This window comes from Balaenoptera musculus, chromosome 14 (genome assembly GCF_009873245.2).
Source record: "Balaenoptera musculus isolate JJ_BM4_2016_0621 chromosome 14, mBalMus1.pri.v3, whole genome shotgun sequence".
NCBI lineage: Eukaryota > Metazoa > Chordata > Mammalia > Artiodactyla > Balaenopteridae > Balaenoptera > Balaenoptera musculus.
In genome coordinates, this window is record NC_045798.1 from 61,526,866 (window position 1) to 61,540,674 (window position 13,809).

Sequence of the window (13,809 nt, forward strand, 5' to 3'; positions counted from 1 at the left end):
TGTGTGAAATGTTCGTGCATCCTTAAAGAACTGAGCATTGAGATGGAGAGGCACGATCTATAGACATAAAACATTGAGAGAACAAGAAAAAAAACGAGACACCTGGCTCTCATACAGCTCTCAGGGGACCTGGAATGGTTAGATAAGAATTTATGGAGGAAGGAAAATTGAGGCAGCTCTTGAGTAACTTCCAAAGGGACATATAATATGCTCTCCCATTTTATCATAACAAGCATTTAAGATTGTCAAAGGATTTGCCAAAGATTCATAGCAAGGCAGAATATAAAGTCTAGTTAAAGAAATTAAACTTCCTCCTCCATAACAGTATTTTTCTTTATGGAAATTTTCTCTTTAGCTTTGTTTCCAGAAGTTTGACTATATGGTGCCTAGATATGACATTATTATATTTTTCCACTTATGGTTCACTGAGCTTCTTAAATCTGTAGGTAGGTGTCTTTCATCAGTATTAAAGAGCTCTTGGCCATTTTCCCCCCAAATATTATTCCTTTCCTATTCCTTCTTTTTCTTCTCCTAAGATTACAATTACATATATGTTAGATAGTTTAATTCATCTCACACACTTCTTTCTGTTCTATTCTTTTTATTGTTTTTCCTTCCCATGCTTCATTTTGGGTATTTTTTAATACATTCTCTTAAGGTTCAATAATCCTATTTTCTGTTGTGTCCAATCTGCTGTTAAACCTATTCAATTTCAGATATTGTATTTTGTACATCTAGAATATTAATTTAATGACTTTTTCATAGATTCTGATTCTCTGTTGAAATATTTTATTTTTTTATGCATTTCATTCAATTCCCCCCTCTATTTCCTTTAACATCATTTTTTGAAGCCCTTGTCTGTTAATTCCAACTTCTAGATTATCTCTGGATTTGTGGCTCTTAACTCTATTGTCTCTGTTATCTCTCTATTCTTAGTCACTTTTTTCTGTCTCATTTTATGTTTAGTAAATTTTGATGGTGTGCTGGACCTTTAAAATAATGTTTTACAGAGGTTCGGATTATGTTATCTTCTTCTAAAGGGAGTTGAGTTTTATTCTGGTAGGTGGTTAAATCAAGGATGAATCCCCTTGATTCTTTTCAGGCCTGGTAAAAGCTTTATTAAAGCAGATCTATTTCAGGTTTGGTTCCTCTTATTCTCAAGGCATGTCCTTACTTCTACACTATGGCCATTTAAAGATCTCTAGTTTTTCAAAGTGTTGCCTGAAGTACCTCCACTCCAGCTGTCCCCTTTGGGATCTCTGTAATTTCTGATCAGCTCTCAACTCTCAGCATGCTATTTTCTAGGTGTCCTAAAGCCTCATGCTGCATGTGCAAAGTCCAGGAGTAGGCCTAGGACCCAAGGAATATTTCCACACAGATTTTTGAAATGCTTTCTCTGTGGTTTATCCGTTTTTATCACCCTGCTCCAAAAATCCCAGTTAGGACTCTAATTTTGCTTCCTTTGACCATTAAGATCACTTTTCATTGCTTAGGCTCCTCTTCCCTGCATTACAGCCCAGAAAACATCCTTGTGGAGAAAGTCTGAGTGAATATAGCTCTCATCTCCCATGCCTTCATTCTCTTAAGGGACACGGCATTTCATTTCATCATTCTCCAATATCTGCCAATAATTATTTGATATAATTTATCTAAGTTTTATGGTTATTTTGTGGGCAGTGAGTCTAGTACTAGACTCTGTCACAGCTGGAGTGTCCCTACTAAAGAGAAATTCAAACTCATATGTGTTCATGCATAATATACAGCTTAACTTGTACACTCTCACACACACCTCTGTGTATACATGTGTATACATGCATACAAGTTTGCTTGTGTGTGAAGATATACACACATGTGAATGTGTATATGTATATATCACATGCATATGTTTACTTGTGAATATACATATGTGTGACTAAAACTGTGTACATGCTTGTACACACACACACACACGATTGAAGTTTAATTCATGCAGACAGAATTGGCTGGTGAATTATTAGAAGGTAGAGATATGCCTTCCCACTGCCAGATAGGCTATTAGAGATTTATTTGGTTATTTGAGGATTTTTGTGAGGGTTAATTCACTGGTTGTTGACTCATTGACTCCTTACTGTGAATTCCCTGAAATAATCTCTCTAGCAGAGTCCCACAAGGGTAAATGCTAGAGCTGGCCCTGCAGAGCAGGTCTCCAGAGGTCTCACCAAATGCTCTTTGACTATATTAAGTTTCAGTCTTAAAAAGGGATTAGTCTTTTCCTGGTATACCTTACTCCATGAGATACATGGTTCCTTGCTGCACTAAATATTGGCAAATTGAGATGTTCTGAGTGGCTCTCTGGAAATTCAAACCCATCCCACTGCTTTGGTGTCAGACATAAACTTGAGCAAGCTTTCATTTAATTCTCTCCAAAAACAAAAGACACCTTGCTCACTCAACAAGGTGAGAAGGGTGAAGAAAAAAAGAAGAGCTAACATTTGGACAGAAGAAAAGGCCAGAATAAAGCAAAAGTGAGTGGAAGTGCCAAGCAACTTGTAAGTTCAGAGGCTTTTATTTTTGGAACCCCTGTGCTCTCCATCTGGTCTTGCCCCAGTCCTGGTAGAGTCCAGATCTCCTCGGTGCTCTTCCCATCCTCCCCTCTAACCCTCAATTCCTAATTCTCAAATTGAGGTGACAATGACCAGTGATGATAAGCTAAATGTCCCCTTGAAGACACTTGCATTTTACAAGGCATCTAAACTTTGAACTAATGAAACAAAGCTACAAAGGTAATGTTTCTAGCACTAGAGAAGAATAAATATTATTGTATAATATATTACTATAGTATACATTATATTATGTAATATATTATTTATATAATATAAATAAATGGGGAGGATTGAACCAGGGCTCAGGGTGAGGCAGAAAAGTCTTTGTGCCCTCTGGAAGTTGGATGCCTGAGGAATAGAGAACAAAAAAATTGCTAAATTCCTTCTGCCCTTGGTCTAGGCAGCTTGGAAATGAGGATATTACCAAGCTGAGAGTGAGGGCGATTAGACAAAAAGACTGTGAATGTAAGAGAAGATGGAGCTCCCTGAGGTGCTCATTCTTTTGAAGGTTTTTTTTTTTTTTTTAAGGTAGGTGAAATGATTGGCTTCATCAAAGTTTAGTTTAGCAAAGTTGTTTATAGGTCCTAGAAAGCTGTACATGGTAACAAAACCCATTCTCCATATAGCAGCCAAGTTTATCTTTTAAAAATGTAAATCATGACATGCTTCTTCACAGCTTAAAATCTTCCAATCTTCTCCTATGTCATGGCAACTGGACTCTGAGTCCCTCTGTGATCTGGTCTCTGTCCTCTCCTTCTTTTCCAAGATCCAGTTGCACTGACCTTCTGTTTCTTAAAGAAGCCCAGCTTGTTCCTTCTTCGCAACCTTTTCACTCTTTCTTTTCAGTGCCTGAACAGCTCTTCCTTCTTGTCATTCAAGACTCAGTTCCAATGTTTTCACTTCAGAGAGGCTTCCATGACCCATGGCATGCATCACATTCTCAGCTTGCGTTTTTCTTCAGCAGTGACCTTGGTTATTCATGTGTTTGTGGTCTGAGCCCTTGCATCCCCTTGAGAATGTCCTCTTTGAGGTCACTGCTTTTGTCCTGTTCACCACTGTATGTTTGACTGCCAAAACAGGTTTTCAATAAAGTGCTGAACTAAAGAATTAATAGGCATAGAAAGGCAAATACTGTGTGATAGTACTTATATGTAGAATCTAAAAAATAAAACATGCACATATATAACCAAACAAAAACAGACTCACAGATATAGAGAACAAACTAATGGTTACCAGTGGGGAGAGAGGAGGGGGAGGAACATTATAGGGGTAAGAATTAAGAGGTAAAACTATTATGTATAAAATAAATAAGCTACAAGGGTATACTGTACAACACAGGGAATATAAACAATATTTTATAATAACTATAAATGGAATATAACCTTTAAAAATTGTGACTCACTAGGTTGTACACCTGAAATTTACATAATATTGTACGTCAATGAAAAAAAATAGAGGGGCTTCCCTGGTGGTGCAGTGGTTGAGAATCTGCCTGCTAATGCAGGGGACACGGGTTCGCGCCCTGGTCTGGGAAGATCCCACATGCCGCAGAGCAACTAGGCCTGTGAGCCACAACTACTGAGCCTGCGCGTCTGGAGCCTGTGCTCCGCAACAAGAGAGGCCACAATAGTGAGAGGCCCGTGCACCACGATGAAGAGTGGCCCCCGCTTGCCACAACTATGGAAAGCCCTAGCACAGAAACGAAGACCCAACATAGTAATCAATCAATCAATCAATCAATAAAAATAAAAAAAATAGAATTAGTGAATCAATGAACAAATAGTCCACTCTGGTATGTTTACAAGAATTTCATTCATGGATTCATAAAATGCCTAAATTGTGAGGCCTACAGAAACCCTCTAGTCCGATTTCCACTGAACACTGCTCCCCCACCACCCACGGCATACTCAATAGCTGCTCTGCTTAAAACAGAAACTTTGTGCAATAGCCCATTTCACTAAGGACAGCCTTCCTAGTCTCTCATTCAGTGCATATTAACTTTTATTTGCTGCACAATTTTCATATGTTCATCTGGATTCTAAGTCCTTAGGTGACCTGCAGCATCTAATTAGAAGGAGAGGGAGGGACGGTCATAGAGATAGGAGGAAGATGGGACACCTCATAGTCTGACAGTGAAAGAGGAAGCAAGACTCCCTAAAGCTCATGTGAAAACAAAACCTGGAAGCTGCACCCATCTAGTTAAGGGCAAAAATGTAGATGTATTTTCAAAAGTGAAGGGCATCACAATATCACAGAAAAGGAAAGTACTGATAAGAACTCAGATGTTGCCATTGAATTGATCTGAATTCAAGTTCACATTAGTAGAGAGACATCACGTAATAACCTTTGTAATCTCCAAATTGCCCATTAGGGAAATAAGCCCTTCTTCAGAGAGATACTGTAGGAATTGATCTAATCTTTGTAAAATACTTAGCTCTATAAACTGACATGGAGTAAACCTTCAATAAATATGAGCTCCTCACATTACAATAATAATGTTCATGTGATGGGCTCATGTTATAAGTAAAAGGCTATCTTCTTTGCAGTAAATTTTATTAATATCCAACACTATTACTCTTTTTAAGTTTTAGTATAAAATAAATAAAATTTCAAATATCCAAACAACCAGGCACAATTCATATCAATGTTAATAAAACTTTATTTTTATAACATTTTATATTTTGCAAACCTCTTTCATGGATATTCTCTCATTTGATGACTCACAGTTGCTCATTCACTGAATAATGTAAAGCTATAGCAATAATGTTTTATTTTTATTTTTTTATTTTTTAATTTATTTTTATTTATTTATTTTTGACTGTGTTGGGTCTTCGTTTCTGTGCGAGGGCTTTCTCTAGTTGCGGCAAGCAGGGGCCACTCTTCATAGCGGTGCGCGGGCCTCTCACTATCGTGGCCTCTCTTGTTGCGGAGCACAGGCTCCAGACGCATAGGCTCAGTAGTTGTGGCTCACGGGCCTAGTTGCTCCACGGCATGTGGGATCTTCCCAGACCAGGGCTCGAATCCGTGTCCCCTGCATTAGCAGGCAGATTCTCAACCACTGTGCCACCAGGGAAGCCCTGCAATAATATTTTATAATAAGAGTTACCTGTATTCCAGTTCAAGAGCCAGCTGCATCACTTTGGTCTTAATGATTTTTTTGGCCAAATCACATTTCCTATGCCATAAAGTACAGAGCCAACTTGTTCTCTTGAAAGCTCAAATATTAAAGGTAGGAAAGAAAAGTCTTTATCTTAAAAATGCAGCTTGGAGGTGTCAGTTAAGTTTGCTGCCTCCCAAAGATGCTTAACCTGGAGAAATCAGAAATAATGGAGGATTAAAGGTTTTGTGCCTACAGTAATTTTGGAAAATGAAGGAACCCCTCAGGTAGAAACATGATCCATTAGCCCAAAACTTTTCAAGTTACAGCTTATAAATATTTGAAGTGTTTAACTTCTAAGGAGGCAAAGAAATTATTCAACCCAGTACAAGGAGAGGTGATGAGGAATAATGGGATGACATTAACAAAGAGAACATTTTCTCAACAGGGAGAATAGATAATGCAAAGGTTTCACTTAAAATGGAGACTCCTTGACTTAGAAGACTTAAAACAAGATGACACCTTAGGGCAGGAACTGATGGCTGAGTTCCATTTTAAGTTCTTGTGATTTGTGACCTGCTCAAGAGTACATTGAATGACTGTAATGGTTCATTCAGCACCTATTAAATTGGTTTGAGTGAACTGGTATAAAGAATAGACATAATACGCAGAAATGCTGATGATTCCCTGTCATGTTGACATCCACTTTTGTTGTTTTTCTTATTCACCACCACCTAATGAATTCACCTTATTTTGCCACTTTTATCTGTTCATGTGACAGTTCTCACTGATACTAAACAAGGGAAGGAAAAGACAAGAGGTAGGGGCAGTAGGTGGGAGGAGGGAGAAAAGTGGATGTTAAGCTAATTCTCATACATGTGTAATCAATTAATGGATGTAAACACTGCCCTGAACAACCAGCACTAAGGCTCTGTCCCCATTTTTACATACAGATTTCTTTCCAGTTCCCCTTGCTGAATCCTTGCCAGTCACCCTACCTCCCATGTTATTAAATACAAGGAGAGAAGAAAAAGAGGACTAAGAGTCATGATATTTCTGTCCTCTAATTTATCAATCTGGTTTTCAAATATTTAGATGATGTAAATGCAGTTTTTAAACATGATTCCACTTACACGAGGTACCTAGAATAGAAATATTCATAAAGACACAAAGTATAATAGAGGTTATAGGGGCTGAGGGGAGGGAAATGGGGACATTTTGTTTATGGGCACAGAGTTCCTGTTGGGATGATGAGAAAAAGTTCTGGAGATGGAAGGTGGTGATAGCTACACAATATCGTGAATGTACTTAATGCCACTGAATTGCACACTTAAAAATGGTTAAAATGGTCAATTTTATGTTATGCATGTCTTACTACAATAAAGAGTTATTTTTTAGTTTGAATGTTAACTCTCAGGTCAAGGGATTAATAATGTTCACTGATTTCCTAGTTGTAGGAAATTTTTTCAAGAGCAGTTTGTTTTCCAAACTCTCTAGACATCCAAATCATTCTCTAATCCCCTTCTTCCAATTAGCACCACCAATAACTTTCTAAAACTTAAACTTAAAAACTATACTCTGATATTTATTGTAGCCATATATTGATATAAAATTTATGGCATATTATAATTTAAAAGATCAATTTACTCATTTGCTAATTCGTGCAATGAACATACTTAAGAATCTATTGAGGGGGGACCTTCAAGACGGCAGAGGAGTAATACATGGAGATCACTTTCCTACCCACAAATACATCAAAAATACATCTACATGTGGAACAACTCCTATAGAACACCTACTGGATGCTGGTTAAGACCTCAGATTTCCCAAAATGCAAGAAACTCCCCACCTACCAGGGTAGGGCAAAAGAAAAAAGGAAAAACAGAGACAAAAGAATAGAGACAGGACCTGCACCTCTGGGAGGGAGCTGTGAAGGAGGAAAAGTTTCCACACACTAGGAAGTCCCTCCACTGGCAGAGATGACGGGTGGATGGGGGGGAAGCTTTGGAGCCACGGAGGTGAGTGCAGCAACAGAGGTGCAGAGGGCAAAGCAGAGAGATTCCCGCATAGAGGATCGGTGCCAACCAACACTCGTCAGCCCAAGAGGCTTCTCTGCTCACCTGCTGGGGCGAGTGGGGGCTGGGAGGTGAAGCTTGGGCTTCGGAGGTCAGATCCCAGGGAGAGGACTGAGGTTGGCTGCGTAAACACAGCCTGAAGGGACTAGTGCATCACAGCTAGCCAGGAGGGAGTCCAACAAAATGTCTGAAACTGCCTAAGTGGCAAAAGACCATTGTTTTGGGATGCGTGAGGAGAGGGGATTCAGAGTACCACTGAAACGAGCTCCACAGATGGGCACAAGCCGTGGCTATCAGCGCAGACAACAGAGATGAGCATGATACACTAAGGCTGCTGCTGCTGCCACCGAGAAGCCTGTGTGCAAGCACAGGTCACTATCCACACCTCCCCTCCTGAGAGCCTGTGCAGCGCTCCACTGCCAGGGTCCCGTGATCTAGGGACAACTTCCCCGAGAGAACACATGGTGTGCCTCAGGCTGTTGCAACATCACACAGGCCTCTGCTGCCACAGGCTCGCCACGCATTCCAAACCCCTCCCTCCCCCTGGCCTGAGTGAGCCAGAGCCCCCTAATCAGTCACTCCTTTAATCCCCTCCTGTCTGGGCAAAGAACAGACAGCCTCAGGTGACCTACATACACAGTCAGGGCCAAATCCAAAGCTGAACCCCAGGAGCTGTGCTAACAAAGAAGAGAAAGGGAATTTCCTCCCAGCAGCCTCAGGAACAGTGGATTAAATCTCCACAATCAATTTGATGTACCCTGCATCTCTGGAATTCCTGAATAGACAATGAATCATCCCAAAATTGGGGCGGTGGACTTTGAAAGCAACTGTAGACTTAGGGTTTGCTTTCTGTATCTAATTTGTTTCTGGTTTTATGTTTATCTTAGTTTGGTATTTAGAGCTTATTGTCCTTGGTAGATGTTTATTGATTTGGTTGCTCTCTTCCTTTTTTTAAATATATATGGATACTTTTTTTTTCCTTTTTCTCTTTTTATGAGTGTGTATGTGTATGATTCTTTGTGTGATTTTGTCTGTATAGCTTTGCTTTTGCTGTTTGACCTAGGGTTCTGTCTGTCCATTTATTTTTTGTTTTGCTTTCTTTTTTTTAGTATTTTTTTTAAGCACTTGTTATCATTGGTGGATTTGTTTTTTGGTTTGCTTGCTTTCTTCTTTCTTTTTTTCTATTACATTTTTATTTTTCATTTTTAATATTTTTTAATTTTAATAACCATATTTTCTTTTCTTTTTTCTTTCTTTCTTTCTTTCTTTCTTTCTTTCTTTCTTTCTTTCATTCTTCCTTCCTTTCTTTCTTTCTTTCTTTCCTTTTCTCCCTTTTCTTCTGAGGCTTGTGGCTGACAGGGTCTTGGTGCTCCGGCCGGCTGTCAGGATTGAGTCTCTGAGGTGGGAGAGCCGAGTTCAGGACATTGCTCCACCAGACCTCCTGACTGCACATAATATCAAATGGAGAATATCTCCCAGAGAACTCCATCTCAACATTAAGACCCAGATCCACTTAATGACCAGCAAGCTACAGTGCTGGACACCCTATACCAAACAACTAGCAAGACAAGAACACAACCTCACCCATTAGCAGAGAGGCTGTCTAAAATCCTACTAAGTTCAGAGAAACCCTAAAGCACACCACAGGACATGCTCCTGCACATCAGAATGATAAGATCTAGCCTCATCCACCAGAACACAATCACCAGTCTCCTCCACCAGAAAGCCTACACAATGCACTGAACCAACATTATCCACTGGGAGCAGACAACAAAAACAATGGGAACTATGAGCATGCAGCCTGAGAAAAGAAGACCCCAAACAAAGTAAGTTAAGCAAAATGAGAAGACAGAGAAATACACAGCAGATGAAGGAGCAAGGAAAAACCCACCAGACCAAACAAATGAAGAGGAAATAGTCAGTCTACTTGAAAAAGAATTCAGAGTAATGATAGTAAAGATATCCAAAATCTTGGAAATAGAATGGAGAAAATACAAGAAATGTTTAACAAGGACCTAGAAGAACTAAAGGACAAACAAACAATGATGAACAGCACAATAAATGAAATTAAAAATTCTCCAGAGGGAATCAATAGCAGAAGAACTGAGGGAGAAGAACGGATAAGTGACCTGCAAGGTAAAAGAGTGGAAATAACTACCGCAGAGCAGAATATAGAAAAAAGAATGAAAAGAATTGAGGACAATCTCAGAGACCTCTGGGACAACATTAAACACACCAACAATTGAATTATAAGGGTTCCAGAAGAAGAAGAGAAAAAAAAAAAATAGACTGAGAAAATATTTGAAGACATTATAGTTGAAAACTTCCCTAATATGGGAAAGGAAATAGTCAATAAAGTCCAGGAAGTGCAGAGAGTCCCATACAGGATAAATCTAAGGAGAAACAAGCAAAGACACATATTAATCAAGCTATCAAAAATTAAATACAAAGAAAAAATATTAAAAGCAGAAAGGGAAAAGCCAAATAAAATACAAGGGAAACTGCAATCCAGAAGGGAGTGACAGCACATATTTAAAGTGATGAAAGGGAAAAACCTACAACCAAGATTATTCTACCCAGCAAGGATCTCTTTCAGATTCGACAGAGAAAATAAAACCTTTACAGACAAGAAAAAGTTAAGAGAATTCAGCACCACAAAATGAGCTTCACAACAAATGCTAAAGGAACTTTCCTAGGCAGGAAACACAAGAGAAGGAAAAGAATTACAATAACAAACCCAAAACAATTAAGAAAATGGTAATAGGAACATACATATCGATAACTACCTTAAATGTAAATGGATTAAATGCTCCAACCAAAAGACAAAGACGGGCTGAATGGATACAAAAACAAGACCTGTATTTTTGCTGTCTACAAGAGACCACTTCAGACACAGGGACACATACAGACTGAAAGTGAGGGGATGGAAAAGTATATTCCATGCAAATGGAAATCAGAAGAAAGCTGGAGTAGCAATTCTCATATCAGACAAAATGGACTTCAAAATAAAGACTATTATAAGAGACAAAGAAGGACACTACATAATGATCAAGGGATCAATCCAAGAAGAAGATATAACAATTGTAAATATTTATCCACCCAACAGAGGATCACCTCAATACATAAGGCAAATGCTAACAGCTATAATAGGGGAAATTGACAGCAACACAATCATAGTAGGGGACCTTAACACCTCGCTTTCACCAATGGACAGATGATCCAAATTGAAAATAAATAAGGAAACACAAGTTTTAAATGATACATTAAACAAGATGGACTTAATTGATATTTGTAGACATTCCACCCAAAAACAACAGAGTACACTATTTTCTCAAGTGCTCATGGAACATTCTCTAGGAGAGACCATATCTTGGGTCACAAATCAAACCTTGGTAAATTTAAGAAAATTAAAACCTTATTGAGTATCTTTTCTGACCACAACGTTATGAGACTAGATATCAAAAACAGGAAAAAGTCTGTAAAAACTACAAACACATGGTGGCTAAACAATACACTACTAAATAACCGAGATATCACTGAAGAAATCAAAGGGGAAATCAGAAAATACCTAGAAAGAAATGACAAAGAAAACACAATGACCCAAAAGTTATGGGATGCAGCAAAAGCAGTTCTAAGAGGGAAGTTTATAGCAATACAATCCTACCTCAAGAAACAAGAAACATCTCAAATAAACAACCGAACAACATAAACATCTCAAATAAATAACTGAACCTTAGATCTAAAGCAATTAGAAAAAGAAGAACAACAAAAAAAAAAAACCCAAAGTTAGCAGAAGGGAAGAAATCATAAAGATCAGATCAGGAATAAATGAAAAAGAAATGAAGGAAATGATAGCACAGATCAACAAGATTAAAAGGTGGTTCTTTGAGAAGATAAACAAAATTGATAAACCATTAGCCAGACTTACCAAGAAGAAAAGGGTAAAGACTCAAATCAATAGAATTAGAAATGGAAAAGGAGAAGTAGCAACTGACACTGCAGAAATACAAGGGATCATGAGATATTACTACAAGCAACTCTATGCCAATAAAATGGACAACCTGGAAGAAATGGGCAAATTCTCAGAAAAGCACAACCTTCCGAGACTAAACCAGGAAGAAATAGAAAATATCAACTGACCAATCACAAGCACTGAAATTGTGACTGTGATTAAAAATCTTCCAACTAACAAAAGCCCAGGACCAGATGGCTTCACAGGCAAATTCTATCAAACATTTAGAGAAGAGCTAACACCTATCCTTCTCAAACACTTCCAAAATATAGCAGAGGGAGGAGCACTACCAAACTCATTCTACAAGACACCATCACCCTGATACTAAAACCAGACAAAGATGTCACTCAAAAAAGAAAACTACAGGCCAATATCACTGAAGAACACAGATGCAAAAATCCGCAACAAATAATAACAAAGAGAATCCAACAGCACATTTAAAGGATCATACAACATGATCAAGTGGTATTTATCCCAGGAATTCAAGGATTCTTCAATATACACAAATCAATAAATGTGATAAACTATATTAACAAACTGAAGGAGAAAAACCATATGATCATCTCAACAGATTCAGAAAAATCTTGCGACAAAATTCAACACCCATTTATGATAAAATCCCTCCAGATAACAGGTATAGAGGGAACTTACCTCAACATAATAAAGGCCATATATGACAAACCCACAGCCAACCTTGTCCTCAATGGTGAAAAACTGAAACCATGTCCACTAAGATCAGGAAGAAGACAAGGTTGCCCACTCTCACTACTATTATTCACCATAGTTTTGGAAGTTTTAGCCACAACAATCAGGGAAGAAAAAGGAAAAAAAGGAATGCAAATCAGAAAAGAAGAAGTAAAACTGTCACTGTTTGCACATGACATGATACTATACATAGAGAATCCTAAAGATGCTACCAGAAAACTACTAGAGCTAATCAATGAATTTTGTAAAGTAGCAGGATACAAAATTAATGCGCAGAAATTTCTTGCATTCCTATACACTAATGAAAAATCTGAAGGAGAAGTTAAGGAAACACTCCCATTTAACATTGCAACACAAAGAATAAAATACCTAGGAATAAACCTACCTAAGGAGACAAAAGACCTGTATGCAGAAAACTATAAGACACTGATGAAAGAAATTAAAGATGATACAAACAGATGGAGAGATATACCACGTTCCTGGATTGGAAGAATCAACATTGTGAAAATGACTATACTACCCAAAGCAATCTACAGATTCAATGCAATCCCCATGAAACTACTAATAGCATTTTTCACAGAGCTAGAACAAACAATTTCACAATTTGTATGGAAATACAAAAGACCCTGAATAGCCAAAGCAATCTTTTTTTTTAACACTTTATTGGACTATAATTGCTTTACAATGGTGTTTTAGTTTCTGCTTTATAACAAAGTGAATCAGATATACATAAACATATATCCCCATATCTCCTCCCTCCCTCCCTCCCTTCCCACCCCTCTTGGTGGTCACAAAGCACCAAGCTGATCTCCCTGTGCTATGCGGCTGCTTCCCACTAGATATCTATTTTATATTTGGTAGTGTATATATGTCCATGCCACTCTCTCACTTCGTCCCAGCTTACCCTTCCCCCTCCCTGTGTCCTCAAGTTGATTCTCTACATCTGTGTCTTTATTCCTGTCTTGACCCTAGGTTCTTCATAACCTTTTTTTTTTTTTTAGATTCCATATATATGTGTTACCATACGGTATTTGTTTCTCTCTTTCTGACTTACTTCACTCTATATGACAGACTCTAGGTCCATCCACCTCACTACAAATAACTCAATTTCGTTTCTTTTTATGGCTGAGTAATATTGCATTATATATATGTGCCACATCTTTATTCATTCATCTGTCGATGGACACTTAGGTTGCTTCCATGTCCTGGCTATTGTAAACAGAGCTGCAATGAATATTGTGGTACATGACTCTTTTTGAATTATGGTTTTCTCAGGGTATATGCCTGGTAGTGGGATTGCTGAGTCATATGGTAGTCCTATTTTTAATTTTTTAAGGA